Source organism: Arachis stenosperma, chromosome 1, assembly GCF_014773155.1.
Source record: "Arachis stenosperma cultivar V10309 chromosome 1, arast.V10309.gnm1.PFL2, whole genome shotgun sequence".
Classification (NCBI taxonomy): Eukaryota; Viridiplantae; Streptophyta; class Magnoliopsida; order Fabales; family Fabaceae; genus Arachis; species Arachis stenosperma.
The window spans coordinates 70,252,624-70,276,165 of record NC_080377.1 but is presented as its reverse complement, the minus strand read 5'-3'; the positions used below and the strand labels follow the sequence as shown (position 1 = coordinate 70,276,165).

General features: G+C 37.1%; 1 non-coding gene across 1 annotated transcript; it reads left to right on the top strand.

The window, feature by feature from the left end:
• The first annotated feature begins 13,409 nt into the window (after positions 1-13,409).
• Positions 13,410-13,517, top strand: LOC130950080 (small nucleolar RNA R71). The gene has a single exon (XR_009073519.1). It is a non-coding gene; the product is annotated as a small nucleolar RNA R71 (small nucleolar RNA).
• Positions 13,518-23,542: the final 10,025 nt, after the last annotated feature.

Below are 23,542 nucleotides of genomic sequence, written 5' to 3'. Positions count from 1 at the left end.
TTTAGTAGGAATTCATAGAGGCGACATCATTTCAGAAATAGAGAACAAACTTGAGAAAGCATTGTAAAATAAGGAATCTTATTGGAAAGATAAGTCTAGAGTCAAATGACTCAAATCTGGTGATCATAATACAACTTTCTTCCATCAAAAATTTAGAAATCAAACCTGAAGGAATAAAATTTGGCAACTATTTGGCAGTGATGGTGAAGTGGCTACTTCAAATGCTGGTATTGCTTCTGTGGCTGAATCTTATTTCAAGGACATCTTCTCCTCCACTTGTCATGAGAACCATGAACCTCTATTTACTGATTTTGAACCTAAGGTTACAGCTCACAAGAATCGTAGGCTTCAAAGACTAGTGACTATGAAAGAAGTGAAATGTTCAACATTTAGCATTCATCCTCAAAGTGCTCCAAGAGATGATGGTATGACAGTAAAAATTTTTTAAAGCTTCTAGAACATACTTAGTGGTGATGTGTTTCGAGCAGTTAAGAGCTTCTTTTCACGGGGCAGAATTTTGAAGGGTTTTAACCACACTCAAATCTGTCTTATTCCCAAAATTTCTGATGCTAAACATATGACTCAGGTAAGACTAATAAGCCTATCCTCAGTCTCTTACAAGATTATCTCTAAAGTACTTGTACATAGACTTTAGGGTATGATGAATAGACTAATTAGCCCTACGCAGAGTGCTTTATTAAATGCAGATTAATCTCTGATAATATCCTATTACTCATGAGTGTATGCATTACCTGAAGGACAAAAGAAGGGGGACTCGAAAATGAAATGACGCTAAAATTAGACATGAGTAAGGCATATGATAGAGTGGAATGTGATGAGTGAAATTTTTGTCGGTAAAGAATTTTCACAAAAATAGTTGCGTTGCAAGTATAGTTCTAAAACATTAGTAAATCCTCACATCAAATTTAATATGGTTGTCACTAGTTCAACCCCAATAAAATAACCGAGAGTATTAATCCCGGGTCGTTCTTCCTAGGAATCACAATAAAGTGTTTTGTTATTGGCTATTAAAGAATGTTTTGGGATTTTTATAATAAGAGACAAAAAATGTAAATAACAAAAGAAATAAACTAATAGCTAAGAAAGCTCTTGGCAAGGAATGAGAATTGGAAGTCCTATCCTCATTATCATCATCAATTGTGACAAGAATTGTCCATTGCTCCACTTAGTTAACCTCTAACTATGAAGGAAAGTCAAGTGGATATAATCAACTTGAGTCCACAAGTCCTAGTCAAATCATAGTGAAAGATTAGTGTTAGTGGCATTCAAGTCAACTAGTAACTTCCAATTATCAATCAACAAAAGAATTTGATAACTCAAGAGTCTCCAATTGCTCAACTCAAGCCAAGAGAAGAAATATCTAACTCATAACTAAAAGAAATATTTCATCAAATACCTAGAGTGCAATAAAAGTAAACATCATAAAATACAAGAAATAATAAAAGCTATAACTATCATGAACAAGAAATCAATAATAGCAACTGAGATCAACATCAAAAGACATGGAAACATAAGATTGCATTAAATGGAAATCAAAATCAACAAGAGTCATGAACATAAAAGTGACAAAATAAAGGAAAATTGACAAGAGAAGAAAATAAACTAAAATAATAGAACAAATAAAAGTAAAGAAAAATTAAATTGAAGTAAGAATAGAAACTAGATCTAAGAAGAAATTGAAAGAAGAACCCTAAGATCTAGAGAGAGGAGAGAGCCTCTCTCTCTCTCTCTAAAAACCTAACCTAAAACATGATCAAAACTCCACTATGACTCCTTGGTTTATCCTCCTTTAATCCTTGGGTTCAATAACATCAGAAATGGGTTGGATTGGGCCCAAAATGCTCCAGAAATCGCTGGCCACGAGTTGCCTTTAGTGAGTCATATTGATCCTGCAATGCATGCGCGTGAAATGATGCGTACGCATCCTTAAACATCAGGCAACTATGGAAAAGTTTATATTATTTTGAAACCCTAGATGTTAGCTTTTCAACGCAACTAGAACCGCCTCATTTGGACCTCTGTAACTTAAGTTATGATCGATTAAGTGCAAAGAGGTCAGGATTGACAGCTTGGCAATTCCTTCATTTATTCATGAGTTCTCCATTTTTACATGCTTTTTCTTCATTCCCTCAATCCTATCTTTACCTTCTAAACCTGAAATCACTTAACAAACATATCAAGACATCGAATGGAATCAAGGTGAATTAAATTTAGCTATTTTAAGACCTAAAAAGCATGTTTTCACTCTTAAGCACAATTAAAGGAGAATTTACAAAACCGTGCTATTTTAGTGAATAAATGTGAGAAAAGTTGATAAAATCCTTGAATTCAACACAAGATAAACCACAAAATTGGGGTTTATCAAACCTCTCCACACTTAAACAATAGCATGTCCTCATGCTAAACCAAGAAAGACAAAAAAAAGGGGGTATGAACATTTATTCAATGCAAAGAAACTATATAAACATATCTACATGCATGCAGCTAAATGCAATATGACTCTATCTACTTGGTTAAAAGTAAATCAATCTCCAAGGCATACATGAACAAGTAGGGCCAAGTAGTATGATGATTCATGAATCCTACCAATTCAAATATCAAAATGAAGTACAATTAGACTTGCAAGAAGAAAGCTCATGAAAGCCGGAAACAAGGAATTGAGCATCGAACCCTCACCGGAAGTGTTTGTACTCTAGTCGCTCGAGTGTATAGGGTTGATCACTCGATTCTCTTCTAATCATGCTCTCCAAGATTTGTTTTTCATCTAACAGTCAACAATTATCCAATGCATGCGTACATTTATTATGAGGACATATTCATAGGTTGTATTGGGGCTAGGGTCAAGGTAGGATTGTATATGGTAAAATGGACTTGAATTTTGAATCTTTGATTAACTTAAAATTTTCCACCTAACCTATATAACAACCTATACAATTCTAAACAAACCTAACTACCCATAATCCTCACTTTTTCCACACGCTCATGCATTCTCTTTTTTATCACCACACATATGCATTGATTTTATTGAACTTTACTTTGGGACATTTTGTCCCCTTTTTATTGCTTTTCTTTTTTTTTCTATTTTTTTTCTTTTGATATATATTTTTTTCTTTATTTTGTATATACATATATTTTTTTTGCAATAGAGTATATACAAAAGTATCAATGCATATGGTTTTAATTAACACATGAGTATGTACCCAATTCCCAAAATTTTCAACAAAAATACACAAATACATTTTTATCCCAACCAATGTTCCCAACTTTCTACTTTTAAATGATAAGCACTCTCACTAGCCTAAGCTAATCAAAGATCCAAATAAGGGACATTTATTGTTTTTCACTTAAGGCTTGTAATGTGCGAAAATTAAGAACAATTGGCTAACAATGGAAGATAAAAGGTAAGACTATTTGAGTAAGTGAGCTGATGAAACAATGGCCTCAATCATATAAATGCATGTATACATGAAATAATGGACATAAAGAATCAAACAAATCAAAGATTACAATCATAGAAAGAGAACAATACACACAAGAATGAAAATAAGTGGTTATATGATATAACCATGCAATTAGGCTCAAAACTCACATGTTTGTGTTCTTAGCTCAAAAACTATGTTAAATTCTTCAAGCAAGTTCAACAAAAAAAAAAATTTAAATTGGTAGGGTGCCCTAAAAACAGTTTCTTGGAAAACAAATCATCACCATAACCAAGTAGTACTAACATAAAAAGAGGTGGTAAAATATGTACAAATTCTAACTATCATGCAACCTATCATGTAATGCAACAACTAACTAACAAAGAAAATTAAAAATTGGTGTTGTAAGGGGAAATTGTTACCCATGGAGATCGGTCGGACAACCTCCCCACACTTGAAGATTGCACCGTCCTCGGTGTATGCAAAGAAGAGCAAGGTGGACGGGTAGCTACAACTGATGAGCTTCTTCAAAGGATTGTGCATATAAACTTGTTTGTTGCCCCATTCCGAAGCTTTTTCCTTCCTCCCTTTTTGGTGGCCAACCTAAAAGAAGAGAAAAAGAAAGAAAATTAAAGAAGAGAAAAAGAAAGAAAATTAAGCCTACAACAAAGATATCAAAGTAAATAGAACATAGGCGGGGGCTAATGCCAAATAAGAGTAAGGTTCTCAACTACATGGTAGCTACAACATGTGAGTGAGAAAACAATATAAGCTAAGGCATATTAATACTTAATGCAAGAGTAGAGTCAAAGCACAAGTAAATGACATGAAGAGCATGTTGAGCATCAAGTTCAAATAGAAAGAGTGGGTCATGAAAGACAATATGAGTTCATATCAATGCACCAAGGATGCAAGAGTCATCAAAGATTAAGCATTGACCTAAAAATTTCATCAACCAACAATACCAAACAAGTCAAGAAGCACTAATATAACCAAGAAATTCTCAACAATTGAGTAAGAGAATTCAACACCATTATTAAAATAAGAAACTTAGAAAGAAAAAGAAGAACAAGTTATAGAACAAAATTAAAATACAATGAATAAAAGTATGCAAATGCAATAAACAAAAGAAAATGAAAGATGAGAAAAATAATTTATTTATTTATTTAGTTATTTTTATTTCTTTTTTTTTTGAAGAGAGAGAAAAGAAAAAAGTAAGAAAGGAAGAAGAGGGAAGAAGAAATGTAGAAAGAAAGAAGAAGGAGAGAAGAAAGAAGAATAAAGGAGAAAGAAGAATAAACAGGGCACGACGTGACGCGTAAGCGTCGCCCACACGTGCGCGTGGGATACAGCAGGGGCAAGCGACGCGTAAGCGTTGCCCACACATACACGTGGAATGAAGAAAGTACAGGTGACGCGTACGCGTCACGCGTACACGTGGGTCCAGATTGTGCTTTAGGCACACTTCCAGCAATTCTCACACAACTCTCGGGTTTTTATACCAGGAGTTGTGGAAGTGCAATCGACGCGTATGCGTCCTCCACGCTTACGCGTGGACACACCCTTTTTTTTTCTTTTTTTTAGAAACATAGAAAACAGAAACAGGGCACTCTCTTAATCCTATAAACACTTTAAAGCGACCAAAATTCAAATTTAACAAAAAAATTTTAGTTTTTGAAAAAAAATTCAAAGACAAAACAAGAAAAACTTGCATTTCAAGCAAAATGCAATTTAAAAACAAATAACCTACATCTTAAAGCATAAATCTACTCAAACAAACTAACAACCAAAACACTAAAATAAAAATAGGCAAAGGAGAAAACTACCTAACAATGGCAACTCAATTCATTCATTGATTATATATGCAAGAGAATGGAAAGAGTTTACCATGGTAGGGTGTCTCCCACCTAGCACTTTTATTTATTGTCCTTAAGTTGGACTTATGGGGAGCTCCTTGTCAAGGTGGCTTGTGCTTGAATCCATCTTTGAACATCCACCAATGCTTGGACTTCCAATAAGCTCAATCATTCATAATTAATAGCTCCAAACCTTGATGGAGTTCCACACAAGCTAAGGGCTCCCAAATTTGATCCTCATGTATTCCCGGATCCCAAATCTTGTTTCAACACCCATCTTCAAATTGATCATCATTATTCCATTTGGGTGCCATAATCTTGGAATTCTCACTCAAGTGACCAAACATCATCCTAGACCCGAGCAATCTAGTTCTACACCAACCCTTGTTATTAAGCCTTGAACATGCAACCATCATGAACTTTGATTTACAATGCCGACCACTAACCATTTCCCTTTTGTTCTTAAAGCCACAAAAAGCTTTAAGTTGACCATCTGTCTCAAGCAAACCATATTCAAGTGGAATAATAAAGCTCAGGGATAAGAGATTTATCCACTTGAAAGAAAGAATGGATGGTGATGGCTTGGGGAGAGGTATCTCTAATGTCCTTGTAAGTTCCACTCCCTTGTGCACTTCTTTGATTACCTTCACCTCTTGATAACTTTCTTCAACTTCTCCTTGCTTGTTAACTTCTTCCAAGTCCTGCTCATCATCAAACAAATCAAATTTGGGAGGTTGTGTAAAGTCCACTTCAACATCAACTTCACATCCATTGGAAGAATCTTCAACAAGGTCACCAATGTCACTTGGTGTGGAGTTGTCTTCAATGAGTTCAATTTCATGTCCAATGGGAGGGGATTCAATTGTGGAGAGGAATTCATCAATGATTGAATTCATCTCTTGATCAACTTCTTCAAAGTCTCCAACTATGATATGCTGTGGAGGTTGTACACCCTCCTCAACATCAATTTCAAGCTTCTTAGAGGGAGGTTCTTGAGATTCCCATGGTGGTTCCGCATCTCCTAAGTCTTTAACCACTTCTTCCCCTTCTTCAACAATTATAGCTTCCTCCAATTGCTCCAATACAAAATCCCACTCCTTGCTCTCCACCGGGGTTTCTAATCTCTCCTTCATGCTAAACTCTTCAATTGATTCCCCACATGTGACAATGGGAGTACCTTGAGTATTAAAACATTGGGAGGCTAAAGTGCTTACTACCTTGGTCAAGGTAGCCACAAATTCTAGTGTCTCCCTTTGCATTTCTCTTTGCCCTTGAAGTAATAAAGTGAGAGAATCATCCATTAGGGCTTGGGGTGGATAGGAGGGTTCATTATTTTAGAGAAAGGGTTTATAATAGAAAGGTGATTCTTGGGAGTAATTGGATTGGAATTGTGGTGGCTCTAAGGATTTTCTTACATAATGGTCACAAGGATGCGGAAAGGGTGATTGGTTGTATGATGGGTGAGAGTCGTGGGAAGATATTTGGTGAAAGAGGGTTGTGAGTATGGTTGTGGGCTATATTAAGGAGGGGGTTCATAGGTATATTGTGGTGGTGTTGATTGTCACGAAGAGGTCCACCATAACTATTGCCTTGGTATGCATCTTGGAATGGATCTTGCTCATAGTATATTGGAGAGGGTTGTTGCCAAGAAGGTTGATCAAATCCTTGCGGCTCTTTGGCGCACGAAATTGTGATCATCAATGGCGCCATCAACATGGTACGCTCAATTTCAATCTCAACTCTTTATCACAACTTCGCACAACTAACCAGCAAGTGCACTGGGTCGTCCAAGTAATAAACCTTACGCGAGTAAGGGTCGATCCCACGGAGATTGTTGGTATGAAGCAAGCTATGGTCATCTTGTAAATCTCAGTCAGGCGGATTCAAATGGTTATGGAGGATTAATGATTAAAAGATAAATAAAACATAAAATAAAGATAGAGATACTTATGTAATTCATTGGTGAGAATTTCAGATAAGCGTATGGAGATGCTTTGTCCCTACCGTCTCTCTGCTTTCCTACTGTCTTCATCCAATCCTTCTTACTCCTTTCCATGGCAAGCTGTATGTTGGGCATCACCGTTGTCAATGGCTACAGTCCCGTCCTCTCAGTGAAAATTTTCAATGCGCTCTGTCACAGCATGGCTATTCATCTGTCGGTTCTCGATCATATCGGAATAGAATCTAGTGATTCTTTTGCGTCTGTCACTAACGCCCCACAATCGCGAGTTTGAAGCTCGTCACAGTCATTCAATCCCTGAATCCTACTCAGATACCACAGACAAGGTTTAGACCTTCCGGATTCTTAAGAATGGCCGCTAATGGATTCTAGCTTATACCACGAAGATTCTGATTAAGGAATCCAAGAGATATCCACTCAATCTAAGGTAGAACGGAGGTGGTTGTCAGGCACACGTTCATAGGTGAGAATGATGATGAGTGTCACGGATCATCACATTCATCAAGTTGAGGAACAAGTGATATCTTAGAACAAGAATAAGCTGAATTGAATAGAAGAACAATAGTAATTGCATTAATACTCGAGGTACAGCAAAGCTCCACACCTTAATCTATGGTGTGTAGAAAGTCTACCGTTGAAAATACATAAGAACAAGGTCTAGGCATGGCCGAATGGCCAGCCTCCCAAAGAGGGTTCAATCATAAAAACATGATCAAAAGATGATCCGAAGATTGAAAGATTCCTAAATACAGTAGCAAAAGGTCCTATTTATAGAGAACTAGTAGCCTAGGGTTTACAGAAATGAGTAAATGACGTAAAAATCCACTTCTGGGCCCACTTGGTGTGTGCTTGGGCTGAGCATTGAAGCTTCCATGTGTAGAGACTTTTCTTGGAGTTAAACGCCAGCTTTTTTGCCAGTTTGGGCGTTTAACTCCCACTTTTGTGCCAGTTCCGGCGTTTAACGCCGGGAATTCTGAAGCTGACTTGGAACGCCTGTTTGGGCCATCAAATCTCAGACAAAGTATGAACTATTATATATTGCTGGAAAGCCCTGGATGTCTACTTTCCAACGCAGTTGAGAGCGTGCCAATTGGGTTTCTGTAGCTCCAAAAAATTTACTTCGAGTGTAGGGAGGTCAGAATCCAACAGCATCTGCAGCCCTTTTCAGCCTCTAAATCAGATTTTTGCTCAGGTCCCTCAATTTCAGCCAGAGAATATCTGAAATCACAGAAAAACACACAAACTCATAGTAAAGTCCAAAAAAGTGAATTTTAAATAAAAACTAATAAAAATATAATAAAAACTAACTAAAACATACTAAAAGCATACTAAAAAAATGCCAAAAAGCGTATAAATTATCCGCTCATCACAACACCAAACTTAAATTGTTGCTTGTCCCCAAGCAACTAAAAATCAAATGGGATAAAAAGAAGAGAATATACAATGAATTCCAAAAACATCTATGAAGATCAGTATTAATTAGATGAGCGGGGCTTTTAGCTTTTTGCCTCTGAACAGTTTTGGCATCTCACTTTATCCTTTGAAGTTCAGAATGATTGGCTTCTATAGGAACTCAGAATCCGGATAGTGTTATTGATTCTCCTAGTTAAGTATGATGATTCTTGAACACAGCTACTTTATGAGTCTTGGCCGTGGCCCAAAGCACTCTGTTTTCCAGTATTACCACCGGATACATCCATGCCACAGACACATAACTGGGTGAACCTTTTCAGATTGTGACTCAGCTTTGCTAGAGTCCCCAATTAGAGGTGTCCAGGGTTCTTAAGCACACTTTTTTTGCTTCGGATCATGACTTTGACCGCTCAGTCTCAAGTTTTCACTTGACACCTTCACGCCACAAGCACATGGTTAGGGACAGCTTGGTTTAGCCGCTTAGGCCAGGATGTTATTCCTGTAGGCCCTCCTATCCACTGATACTCAAAGCCTTGGATCCTTTTTATTATCCTTGCCTTTTGGTTTAAAGGGCTATTGGCTTTTTCTACTTGCTCTTTGCTCTCTTTTTTTTTTTTGAATACACTGCTTTTTCTTGCTTCAAGAATCATTTTTATGATTTTTCAGATCCTCAGTAACATGTCTCCTTTTTCATCATTCTTTCAAGAGCCAACAATTTTAACATTCAGGAATAACAAATTCAAAAGACATATGCACTGTTCAAGGATACATTTAGAAATCAAAAGTATTGCCACCGCATCAAAATAATTAATCTGTTATAAAATTCGAAATTCATGCAATTCTTCTCTTTTTCAATTAAGAACATTTTTCATTTAAGAAAGGTGATGGATTCATAGGACATTCATAACTTTAAGGCATAAACACTAAGACACTAATGATCATAAGACACAAACATAAATAAAACATAAAGCATAATTTTCGAAAAACAGAAAAATAAAGAACAAGGAGATTAAAGAACGGGTCCACCTTAGTGATGGCGGCTTGTTCTTCCTCTTGAAGATCTTATGGAGTGCTTGAGCTCCTCAATGTATCTTCCTTGCCTTTGTTGCTCCTCTCTCATGATTCTTTGATCTTCTCTAATTTCATGGAGGAGGATGGAATGTTCTTGGTGCTCCACCCTTAGTTGTCCCATGTTGGAACTCAATTCTCCTAGGGAGGTGTTGATTTGCTCCCAATAGTTTTATGGAGGAAAGTGCATCCTTTGAGGCATCTCAGGGATTTCATGATGAGGAATTTCCTGATGTCCATGAGTGGGATCTCTTGTTTGCTCCATCCTCTTCTTAGTGATGGGCTTGTCTTCATCAATGAGGATGTCTCCCTCTATGTTAATTCCAACTGAATTACAGAGGTGACAAATGAGATGAGGGAAGGCTAACCTTGCCAAGGTAGAGGACTTGTCCGCCACCTTAAAAAGTTCTTGGGATATAACCTTATGAACTTCTACTTCCTCTCCAATCATGATGCTATGAATCATGATAGCCCGGTCTATAGTAGCTTCGGACCGGTTGCTAGTGGGAGTGATTGAGCGTTGGATAAACTCCAACCATCCCCTAGCCACGAGCTTGAGGTCATGCCTTCTCAGTTGAACCGGCTTCCCTCTTGAATCTCTCTTCCATTGAGCGCCCTCTTCACAAATGTCTATGAGGACTTGGTCCAACCTTTGATCAAAGTTGACCCTTCTAGTGTAGGGGTGTTCATCTCCTTGCATCATGGGCAAGTTGAATGCCAACCTTATATTTTCCGGACTAAAATCTAAGCATTTCCCCCGAACCATTGTAAGCCAATTCTTTGGGTCCGGGTTCACACTTTGATCATGGTTCTTGGTGATCCATGCGTTGGCATAGAACTCTTGAACTATTAAGATTCCGACTTGTTGAATGGGGTTGGTAAGAACTTCCCAACCTCTTCTTCGGATCTCATGTTGGATCTCCGGATATTCACTCTTTTTGAGTTTGAAAGGGATTTCGGGGATCACCTTCTTCATGGCTACAACTTCATAGAAGTGGTCTTGATGCACCCTTGAGATGAATCTCTCCATCTCCCATGACTCGGAGGTGGAAGCTTTTGCCTTCCCTTTCCTCTTTCTAGAGGTTTCTCTGGCCTTAGGTGCCATAAATGGTTATGGAAAAACAAAAAGTAACGCTTTTACCACACCAAACTTAGAAGGTTTGCTCGTCCTTGAGCAAAAGAAGAAAGAAAGAAGTAGAAGAAGAAGAAAATGGAGGAGATTGAGGGGGCTTTGTGGTTCGGCCAAGGGGGAGAAGTAGTGTTTAGGTTGTGTGAAAATGAAGGAGTGAAGAAGGATTTATATAGGGGTGGAGAGAGGGGTAGGGTTCGGCTATTATGGGTGGGTTTGGGAGGGAAAGTGGTTTGAATTTGGATGGTGGGGTAGGTGGGGTTTTATGAAGGATGGATGTGAGTGGTGAAGAGAATGGTGGGATTTGATAGGTGAGGGATTTTTTTTTGGGAAAGAGGTATTGAGGTGATTGGTGAATGGGTGAAGAAGAGAGAGAGTGGTGGGATAGGTGGGGATCCTGTGGGGTCCACAGATCTTGAGGTGTCAAGGATAGCTCATCCCTGCACCAAGTGGCGTGTAAAACGCCCTTTCTGCCAATCCTGGCATTAAACACCGGGCTGCTACCCTTTTCTGGCGTTAAACGCCAGTCTGGTGCCCCTTTCTGGCGTTAAATGCCAGTCTGGTGCCCCTTTCTGGCGTTAAACGCCCAGAATGATGCCAGACTAGGCGTTAAACGCCCATTTGCTGCCCTTACTGGCGTTTAAACGCCAGCAAGCTTTTCCTCCAGGGTGTGCTATTTTTCTTTCTGTTTTTTATTCTATTTTTGCTTTTTCAATTGTTTTTGTGACTTCACATGATCATCAACCTATAGAAAACATAAAATAACAATGGAAAATAGATAAATATAACATTGGGTTGCCTCCCAACAAGCGCTTCTTTAATGTCAGTAGCTTGACAGAGGGTCCTCATGGAGCCTCACAGATGTTCAGAGTAATGTTGGAACCTCCCAACACCAAACTTAGAGTTTGAATGTGGGGATTCAACACCAAACTTAGAATTTGGTTGTGGCCTCCCAACACCAAACTTAGAGTTTGACTGTGGGGGCTCTGTTTGACTCTGTTTTGAGAGAAGCTCTTCATGCTTCCTCTCCATGGTTACAGAGGGATATCCTTGAGCCTTAAACACAAAGGATTCTTCATTCACTTGAATGATCAATTCTCCTCTGTCAACATCAATCACAGCCTTTGCTGTGGCTAGGAAGGGTCTGCCAAGGATGATGGATTCATCCATGCACTTCCCAGTCTCTAGGACTATGAAATCAGCAGGGATGTAATGGTCTTCAATCCTTACCAGAACATCCTCTACAAGTCCATAAGCTTGTTTTCTTGAATTGTCTGCCATCTCTAGTGAGATTCTTGCAGCTTGTACCTCAAAGATCCCTAGCTTCTCCATTACAGAGAGAGGCATGAGGTTTATGCTTGACCCTAGGTCACACAGAGCCTTCTCGAAGGTCATGGTGCCTAATGTACAAGGTATTGAAAACTTCCCAGTGTCCTGTCTCTTTTGAGGTAATCTCTGCCTAGTCAAGTCATCCAGTTTTTTGGTGAGCAAAGGGGGTTCATCCTCCCAAGTCTCATTACCAAATAACTTGTCATTTAGCTTCATGATTGCTCCAAGGTACTTAGCAACTTGTCTTCAGTGACATCTTCGTCCTCTTCAGAGGAAGAATACTCATCAGAGCTCATGAATGGCAGAAGTAAATCCAATGGAATCTCTATGGTCTCAGTGTGAGCCTCAGATTCCCATGGTTCCTCATTAGGGAACTCATTGGAGGCCAGTGGACGTCAATTGAGGTCTTCCTCAGTGGCGATCACTACCTCTTCCTCCTCTCCAAATTCGGCCATGATGATGGCCTTACACTCTCCTTTTGGATTCTCTTCTGTATCGCTTGGAAGAGTACTAGGAGGGAGTTCAGTAACTTTCTTACTCAGCTGACCCATTAGTGCCTCCAAGTTTCTAATGGAGGACCTTATTTCCGTCATGAAACTTTGAGTGGTTTTGATTAGATCAGAGACCATGGTTGCTAAGTCAGAGTGGCTCTGCTTAGAATTCTCTATCTGTTGCTGAGAAGATGATGGAAAAGGCTTGCCATTGCTAAACTTGTTTCTTCCATCATTATTGTTGTTAAAACCTTGTTGAGGTCTCTGTTGATCCTTCCATGAGAGATTTGGATGATTTCTCCATGAAGAATTATAGCTATTTCCATAGGGTTCTCCCATGTAATTCACCTCTTCCATTGATGGGTTCTCAGGATCATAAGCTTCTTCTTCAGATGAAGCGTCCTTAGTACTGTCCGGTGCAGCTTGCATTCCAGACAGACTTTGAGAAATCATATTGACTTGCTGAGTCAATATTTTGTTCTGAGCCAATATGGCATTCAGAGTATCAATCTCAAGAACTCCTTTCTTCTGATTCGTCCCATTGTTCACAGGATTTCTTTCAGAAGTATACAAGAATTGGTTATTTGCAACTATTTCAATGAGTTCTTGAGCTTCTGCAGGAGTCTTCTTCAGATGAAGAGATCCTCCAACAGAGCTGTCCAATGACATCTTGGATAGTTCAGACAGACCATCATAGAAGATACCTATGATGCTCCATTCAGAAAGCATGTCAGAAGGACACTTTCTGATCAATTGTTTGTATCTTTCCCAAGCTTCATAGAGGGATTCACCTTCCTTCTGTCTGAAGGTTTGGACTTCCACTCTAAGCTTACTCAATTTTTGAGGTGGAAAGAACTTTGCCAAGAAGGCATTGCTAGCTTTTCCCAAGAGTTCAGGCTTTCTTTAGGTTGTGAGTCCAACCATATCCTAGCTCTGTCTCTTACAGCAAAAGGGAATAGCATAAGTTTGTAGACCTCAGGGTCAACCCCATTGGTCTTGATAGTGTCACAGATTTGCAAGAATTCAGCTAAAAACTGATGAGGATCTTCCAATAGAAGTCCATGGAACTTGCAATTCTGTTGCATTAGAGAAACTAATTGAGGCTTAAGCTCAAAGTTGTTTGCTCCAATGGCAGGGATAGAGATGCTTCTCCCATAGAAGTCGGGAGTAGGTGCAGTAAAGTCACCTAGCACCTTCCTTGTATTGTTGGCATTGTTGTTGTTTTCGGCTGCCATGTCTTCTTGTTTGAAGATTTCTGTTAGGTACTCTACAGAGAGTAGTGCTTTAGCTTCTCTTAGCTTTCACTTCAAGGTCCTTTCAGGTTCAGGGTCAGCCTCAACAAGAATGCTTTTGTCTTTGCTCCTGCTCATATGAAAGAGAAGAGAACAAGAAAATATGGAATCCTCTATGTCACAGTATAGAGATTCCTTGAGATGTCAGAGGAAAAGAAGAATAGAAGAAGGAGGTAGAAGAAAAAGAAGAATTCGAACTTATCAAGAGAGATAGAGTTCGAATTGTTGATAGTGGAGGAGTGTTAGTCCTTAAATAGAAGGATGTGAGAAGAGGGGAAGAATTTTTGAAAATAAATTAAAAGATTTTGAAGAAATTTTGGAAAATTGAAGAATGATTTTCGAAAATTAAAGTTGGGAAAGAAATAAAGTGATTTTTGAAAAAGATTTTGAAATTAGAAATCAAAAAGATTGAAAACTATTTGGAAAAAGATGTGATTAAGAAGATATGATTGAAGAGTTATGGTTTTAAAAAGATATGATTGAAAAGATATGATTGAGAAACAATTTAAAAAGATTTGATTTTTAAAATTAATGACTTGGCTAACAAGAAATTTAAAGGATATGATTCAAACATTAAACCTTTCTTAACAGAAAAGGCAACATACTTGAAATGTTGAATCAAATCATTAATTGTAGGCAAGTATTTTTGAGAATGAAAAGAAATTGATTTTGAAAATATATGATTGAAAAGATATGGTTTGAAAAAGATTTGATTTTGAAAAATTATGAAAACTTAAAAAAATTTGAATTAAAAACAAAATCTTCCCTCTTGTATCATCCTGGCGTTAAACGCCCAGAATGGTATCCATTCTGGCGTTTAACGCCCAAAAAACCCTTTGGCGTTTAAACGCCAGTTTTCCTTTTTCACTAGGCGTTTTGAACGCCCAGCTTTTTCTGTGTAATTCCTCTGCTGCATGTTCTGAATCTTCAATTTTCTGTATTATTGACTTGAAAAGACACAAATTAAAAATTTTTTTGAATTTTTAATGATGAGGAATAATCAAAATGCAACTAAGATCAAATAAATAATGCATGCAAGACACCAAACTTAGAAGTTTGTATACTATTGACACTAACAAATTGAGAATGCATATGAGAAACAACAAAACACTCAAGACAAGAGAATGTAAAGATCAGAGCAAGGAAATCATCAAGAACAACTTGAAGATCAATGAAGAACATAATGCATGTAATTTTCGAAAATTAGAAGAATAAAGACATGCAATTGACACCAAACTTAAAATTAGACACTAGACTCAAACAAGAAACATAAAAATATTTTTGATTTTAAGATTTTATAAAATTTTTTATGCTTTTTCGAAAATTGAGTGGAAAAGAAAAACAAGAGTTCAAAATTCTTAATGAGAATTTCAGGAATCATTGCAATGCTAGTCTAAGATTCCGGTCCAGGAATTAGACATGGCTTCACAGCCAGCCAAGCTTTCAGTGAAAGCTCCGGTCCAAAACACTAGACATGGCCAATGGCCAGCCAAGCTTTAGCAGATCATTGCTCACAACAGCAAAATTGATAGAAATCAATAAGCTCTTGTGATGATAAGTTGAAACCTCGGTCCACAAGATTAGACATGGCTTCACAGCCAGCCATACTTCAACAAATCATCATGAAACTCTAGAATCCATTCTTAAAAACTCTGAAGAATAAAATAGAAATATTTTTTTGCATTTTTGAAAAATTTTCGAAAAGTAAAAAGCTTAAACATAAAATAAAATTACCTAATCTAAGCAACAAGATGAACTATCAGTTGTCCAAACTCAAACAATCCCCGGCAACGGCGCCAAAAACTTGGTGCACAAAATTGTGATCATCAATGGCGCCATCAACATGGTACGCTCAATTGCAATCTCAACTCTTTATCACAACTTCACACAACTAACCAGCAAGTACACTGGGTCGTCCAAGTAATAAACCTTACGCGAGTAAGGGTCGATCCCACGAAGATTGTTGGTATGAAGCAAGCTATGGTCATCTTGTAAATCTCAGTCAGACGGATTCAAATGGTTATGGAGGATTAATGATTAAAAGATAAATAAAACATAAAATAAAGATAGAGATACTTATGTAATTTATTGGTGAGAATTTCAGATAAGCGTATGGAGATGCTTTGTCCCTTCCGTCTCTCTGCTTTCCTACTGTCTTCATCCAATCCTTCTTACTCCTTTCCATGGCAAGCTGTACGTTGGGCATCACTGTTGTCAATGGCTATAGTCCCGTCCTCTTAGTGAAAATGTTCAACGCGTTCTGTCACAGCACGGCTATTCATCTGTCGGTTCTCGATCATGTCGGAATAGAATCCAGTGATTCTTTTGCGTCTGTCACTAACGCCCCACAATCGCGAGTTTGAAGCTCGTCACAGTCATTCAATCCCTGAATCCTACTCAGAATACCATAGACAAGGTTTAGACCTTCCGGATTCTTAAGAATGGCCGCCAATGGATTCTAGCTTATACCACGAAGATTCTGATTAAGGAATCCAAGAGATATCCACTCAATCTAAGGTAGAACAGAGGTGGTTGTCAGGCACACGTTCATAGGTGAGAATGATGATGAGTGTCACGAATCATCACATTCATCAAGTTGAGGAATAAGTGATATCTTAGAACAAGAATAAGCTGAATTGAATAGAAGAACAATAGTAATTGTATTAATACTCGAGGTACAGCAGAGCTCCACACCTTAATCTATGGTGTGTAAAAACTCTACCGTTGAAAATACATAAGAACAAGGTCTAGGCATGGCCGAATGGCCAGCCTCCCAAAGAGGGTTCAATCATAAAAACATGATCAAAAGATGATCCGAAGATTGAAAGATTCCTAAATACAATAGCAAAAGGTCCTATTTATAGAGAACTAGTAGCCTAGGGTTTACAGAAATGAGTAAATAACGTAAAAATCCACTTCCAGGCCCACTTGGTGTGTGCTTGGGCTGAGCATTGAAGCTTCCATGTGTAGAGACTTTTCTTGGAGTTAAACACCAGCTTTTGTGCCAGTTTGGGCGTTTAACTCCCACTTTTGTGCCAGTTCCAGCGTTTAACGCCGGGAATTCTGAAGCTGACTTGGAATGCCTGTTTGGGCCATCAAATCTCGGGCAAAGTATGGACTATTATATATTGCTGGAAAGCCCTGGATGTCTACTTTCCAACGCAATTAAGAGCGCACCAATGGGCTTTTGTAACTCCAGAAAATCCACTTCGAGTGCAGGGAGGTCAGAATCCAATAACATCTGCAGCCCTTTTCAGCCTCTGAATCAGATTTTTGCTTAGGTCCCTCAATTTCAGCCAGAAAATACTTGAAATCACAGAAAAACACACAAACTCATAGTAAAGTCCAGAAAAGTGAATTTTAAATAAAAACTAATAAAAATATAATAAAAACTAACTAAAACATACTAAAAGCATACTAAAAATAATGCCAAAAAGCGTATAAATTATCCGCTCATCACTCCTCCCATCTTTGATTGCTCTATCCTTGATGCGTATTCTCATTGGAGCTCCCATTTCCTACAACATAGTTAGAACCAAACTCATAGCCAAAATGAGAATTCATGGTGAAAATAGAAAATAAAAACAAGAACTAATAAGAAATAATGAAAATAAATTCCTAAAACTAGCAAACTAACAAAGAAGCATATACACAATATTCACATATACACAATATTCACATATACACAATATTCACATATATACAATAACCAATAACAAGGCACACAATTGCAATTCTCCGGCAACGGCGCCAATTTTGATGAGTGAAATTTTCGTCGGTAAAGAATTTTCACAAAAATAGTTGCGTTGCAAGTATAGTTCTAAACCAACAGTGAATCCTCAGATCAAATTTAATATGGTTGTCACTAGTTCAACCCCAATAAAATAACTGAGAGTATTAATCACGGGTCGCTCTTCCTAGGAATCACAATAAAGTGTTTTGTTATTGGTCAAATTTGACGATGCCCAAAAGCATAGGTTCGGATTTTCAAACTGAACTTAGAAATTGTTCGTTGCAATTATAGTCCAAACCCAACAATTGAACATCAATCAAATATTAAATTCAATACAAAATAACCGGAAGTTTTAAGTCCCGGGTCGTCTTCCCTAGGAGTTGCAATTAAGTGTTCATCATTAGCTATGGAAGAGCATGGGGGATTTGGGAAAGCAAGAGAAGCAAGAAATGTAAATAGCAAGAAATCAAACAAGCATGCAAGGAATTAGAGGAAAGCAATTAAACATGCAAGGAATGTAAATGGAAACTCTTGGCAAGAATTGGGGAGTTTAGGTTTCCTATCCTAGTTGTGGACCACAAACATGCCAATTGTGTGGAATCAATCCTCCTTGAGAATTAGTCAAAAGGGTGTAATTGATCTCAATCCATAAGTCCTAGTCAACTCACTAATTAACTTAGTGAAAGACTAGCGTCAATGGAAACCAAACCAATTAACTATTCTCACACAATGCGGAAGGACATCCACAACTCAATTCCACCCAAACAACCAATTTCTCAACCAAGAGTGGAAAAACTAAACATGCAAGAAAATAAACATCAAAGCAAGTAAAGTCAAAGCAAGTAAACTTAAAGTACAAGAAACCTCTTGGCAAGCAATTGAGAATTAAGGCTACCTATCCTAGACATTGACCACAAACATATGATGATTATGAAGAGTTAATCCTATTTAGTCAACCTTACATCGAAGATAAGTCAAATAGGCATAGTTAATTTCAATCCCTAAGTCCTATGTCAACACTAGGGGTCACATAGAGTCAAGAAAAATCAAATTAACTAACTACTCTAATATATCAAACAAGAATAGACATCAATGACTCAAGGAACACCAAAGTCAACAATTTCAAGCCAAGAGTGGAGCAAAACTAAGTAAAAGCTAAGCCAAGCATTTTATCAAACACTTGGTGTGCAAGAAAATAAAATAATATTAAATTATAATAAAATAAATTCTAAAGCTACCAAAGCAAGAAAATAGCAATAACAATTAAAGAAAGCAATAAATGACATGGAAACATAAATTTGCATTAGTTAGAATTAAAATAACAAAAGTGTGCTTAAAACATAAAAGTGACAAAATAAAGTAATAACAAGAGAAATGAAGAAGAACAAAGAGGCAATAACAATAAATCACAAGGGAAAGTAAATAGAAACAAGAATTAAAAAGGAAAATTACAAGAAAATAAACTAAGAACCCTAATTTTTAGAGAGAATGGGGAGCTTCTCTCTCTAAAAAACACCCTACATAATGCTAAACTAAACCCTAAGTGCTCCCCCCTTTCATCCTTTTTCACTTTGGTCTTAAATTACTACAGAAAATGAGTTGGATTGGGTTTTGGAGGCCCAGAAATCGCCCCCAACAATTTGTATTAATGACCTCACGTGTATGCAGACGTACGGACGCACGACTTACGGTGCGTAGGCATCTTTGCGTAAAAATTCCATCGTGCGTATGCACGATAATTGGTGCGTAGCCATCCTTGCACGAAGTCACCGTTGTGCGTACGCACGCATCACTGTGCATACGCACCTTTGCAGCAGCTTCCAAACTTCATTTTCTTCATTATTTCTCCCTTTTGCATGCTTTTCTCTTCACTTCTTCCATCTCATACTTGCCTTGGAAACCTGAAATCACTCAAAAAATACATCAAGGCACCAAATGGGATTAAAGTAAATTAAGTTTAGCTATTTTATGGCCTAAAAAGCATGTTTTCACAATTAAGCACAATTTAGGAAGAAATCTCAAAAGCATGCTATTTAGATGAATAAATGTGAGTTTATGTGATGAAATCCACTCAAATTAAATCAAAATATATCGTAAAATATGGATTCATCAGCTATTAAAGAATGTTTTGGGGTTTTTATAATAAGAGACAAAAAGATATAAATAACAAAAGAAATAAACTAATAGCTAAGAAAGCTCTTGGCAAGGAATGAGAATTTGAAGTCCTATCCTCATTATCATCATCAATTGTGACAAGAATTATCTATTGCTCCACTTAGTTAACCTCTAACTATGAAGAAAAGTCAAGTGGATATAATCAACTTGGGTCCATAAGTCCTAGTCAAATCATAGTGAAAGACTAGCGTTAGTGGCATTCAAGTCAACTAGCAACTTCCAATTATCAATCAACAAAAGAGTTTGATAACTCAAGAGTCTCCAATTGCTCAACTCAAGCCAAGAGAAGAAATATCTAACTCATAACTAAAAGAAACATTTCATCAAACACCTAGAGTGCAATAAAAGTAAACATCATAAAATGCAAGAAATAATAAAAGCCATAACTATCATGAACAAGAAATCAATAATAGCAACTAAGATCAACATCAAAAGACATGGAAACATAAGATTGCATTAAATGAAAATCAAAATCAACAAGAGTCATGAACATAAAAGTGACAAAATAAAGGAAAATTGACAAGAGAAGAAAATAAACTAAAATAATAGAACAAATAAAAGTAAAGAAAAATTAAATTGAAGTAAGAATAGAAACAAGATCTAAGAAGAAATTGAAAGAAGAACCCTAAGATCTAGAGAGAGGAGAGAGCCCCTCTCTCTAAAAACCTAACCTAAAATATGATCAAAACTCCACTATGACTCCTTGGTTCATCCCCTTTCAATCCTTGGGTTCAATAGCATCAGAAATGGATTGGATTGGGCCCAAAATTCTCCATAAATCGCTAGCCACGAGTTGCCTTTAGTGAGTCACGCTGATCCTATGACGTGTGCGCGTGAAACGACACGTACGCATCCTTAAACGCCAGGAAACTATAGCAAATTTTATATCATTTTGAAGCTTCAGATGTTAGCTTTCCAACGCAACTAGAACCGATTTAATTGAACCTATGTAGCTCAAGTTATGATCGATTAAGTGCAAAGAGGTCAGGATTAACAGCTTGGCAATTCCTTCATTTCTTCATGAGTTCTCCATTTTTACATGCTTTTTCTTCATTCCCTCAATCCAATCTTTGCCTTATAAACCTGAAATCACTTAACAAATATATCAAGGCATCAAATAGAATCCAGGTGAACTAAATTTAGCTATTTTAAGACCTAAAAAGCTTGTTTTCACTCTTAAGTATAATTAAAGGAGAACTTACAAAATCATGCTATTTTAGTGAATAAATGTGAGAAAAGTTGATAAAATCCCTTCAATTCAACACAAGATAAACCACAAAATTGGGGTTTATCAGAATGGCACTTTCTTTGGTTTATATTAGAGAAGTTTGGTTTTGACTCCCGGTGGATCATATGGATTCGAGAATTAGTGACAACTGTTTCTTATTCTGTCATTATAGAAGGACAATCCTATGGTTTCTTCAAACCAAATAGATGTATTCGACAAGGAGATCCTCTATCTCCATATCTTTTTCTTTTCTGTGCAGAAGGTCTTTCCTTCTTACAGGCAGAACAAAACAAACTAATTCAGGGTCTTCAGATACATAAGCGATGTTCCAAGGTCAACCACCTCCTCTTTGCTAATGATTCCATCTTATTCTATAAGGCTAATCCTGAAGCATGTTCAAACATCTTGCATTTATTGAATTCTTATAAAAGCATCAGTGGTCAGAGGGTAAATCTTAATAAATCTTCTGTATTCTTTAGCCATAACATTCCCTCCACCATTCGTACACTACTGGCTAACTCTATGAATATTAATCATATTGGGGCCCAGGATAGATACCTTGGTTTGCCTTCTACAGTCTCTAAATCGAAAAAGACTTCTTTTAGTATGATCAAAGAGAAGGTTCGGAAAAGAATCCAAGGGTGGAAGTGCAATCTTCTATTGTCGGGTGGTAGATAGGTATTGCTTAAAGTGGTGGGAGAAGCTATTCCTATTTATACATTGTCTTGTTTCAAGTTTCCTGATGGTTTAATTTCAGAAATTCACTCTCTACTTTCTCACTTCTGGTGGGGACAAAAAGGTTCTGAAAGGCGGATAGCTTGGATTAGCTGGGACACTATGACTCGCCCACGAAGAGAAGGGGGCCTTGGATTTAAAGATCTCAAAATCTAAAATCTGGCACTTAAAAGCAAACAGTTTTAGCGACTCGTAACACAGCCTACTTCCCTATTATCTAAAATTCTAAGAGGTAAATACTTTAGCAATGGTAATGCTCTAACTGTAGAAATTGGAGTCTTACCTTCTTAGGGATGGAGGAGCATACTGGAAGGCCGAAAGATTGTTGAAAAAGGTCTTAACTGGACCGTGGATACTAGAGAGAATATCCAAACATTTGAGGATTCTTGGCTGCCTCCTCCATATCCTTTAATGATTTCTGATATGCCAAACAAACAGGCTATTTCTGAGTTGGTTCCAAGAGTTAAAGACTTAATTATTGAAAACAGGAATTGGAATCAGAATCTCACTCAAGAATTATTTTCCCAAGACGTTGTAGACAGGATTTTGTCACTTAAAATTCAGCAGAGTATGGACAAATTGCAATGGAATTTGAACAAATTCAAGCAATATGATACAGTTTCAAGTTACAGAAATGGCTATTTATTTCACCATTCACCTCTGGAGCTTTTTCCTAATTATATGCAGCAGAAAAAGCCGTGGATTGATCTATGAAAGTTGAACTTGCCTCACAAAATTAAGCTATTTATCTAGAAAGCTCTCCATGGTCGGTTTTTGGTGCTTGCTCAGATTCACCACTGCATCCTATCTTTATCGCCAATATGCCCCTGCTGTCATGAAACAACATAAACAATCACTCATTGTTTGATCGATTATTCTACAATCAAAGAAGTATGGTCTTAGAGCTATCTTTGTCACTGTCTTTCCTCTCAAAGCCCTAACGACTTTTGTACATGGTGGACTGCATCAACAGAGATGCTTAACCTGTTAAAGAATGCTAATCCTCAATTGCTTGCCATCATTTGCTGGAACTGCTGTAAAGCTCACACCTAGTTAATTTTTGAAGGTTCTACTTCAATGCCGTTTGCCATTCTAACAAGCTCTGTCAAGTTGCTCCATGAAATCCAAAGAACTCCCAATTCAGGTCGTCATCTCCATGAGGCAACTTCTTAGTTTCATTCAATTTGATTTATTATTCTTTTTTCTTTAAAATTTTTCTTCGTTTTTCGACCATACACCATTGGATGAATATCTTTAGTGTATTATTTTGGAAAATCCCCACCTTTTATTATGCTATCTTATTTTTTAACATCTTTGTATTTTATTTTTCAATAATTAATGAAATACTAGTGTATGTTCTCGTACACTGTACGGGATAATCAATAAAAATATATAAATTTTTTATTAAAAGAGATTAAACAAAAGATATATATAATAATTATTACTGTAAATATTTTACAAAGTTATAATTAAAATTAAAATTTAATTATTTTTAATATTAAAAATAATTAGTATTTATTTTAATTAATTTGGATTAGTTGAGTGGTCATTTCACTCGTCTACCTAAGTAAGTATTAGAGTTTCGAATCCCGTCTTGTGTATATAACAACTCATTGCCTAGCCGCAGACCCTTAATAAATAGAGCTTCAATCCGTGGATGATTAATTCTCGACTATGATGCACGGATACGGGA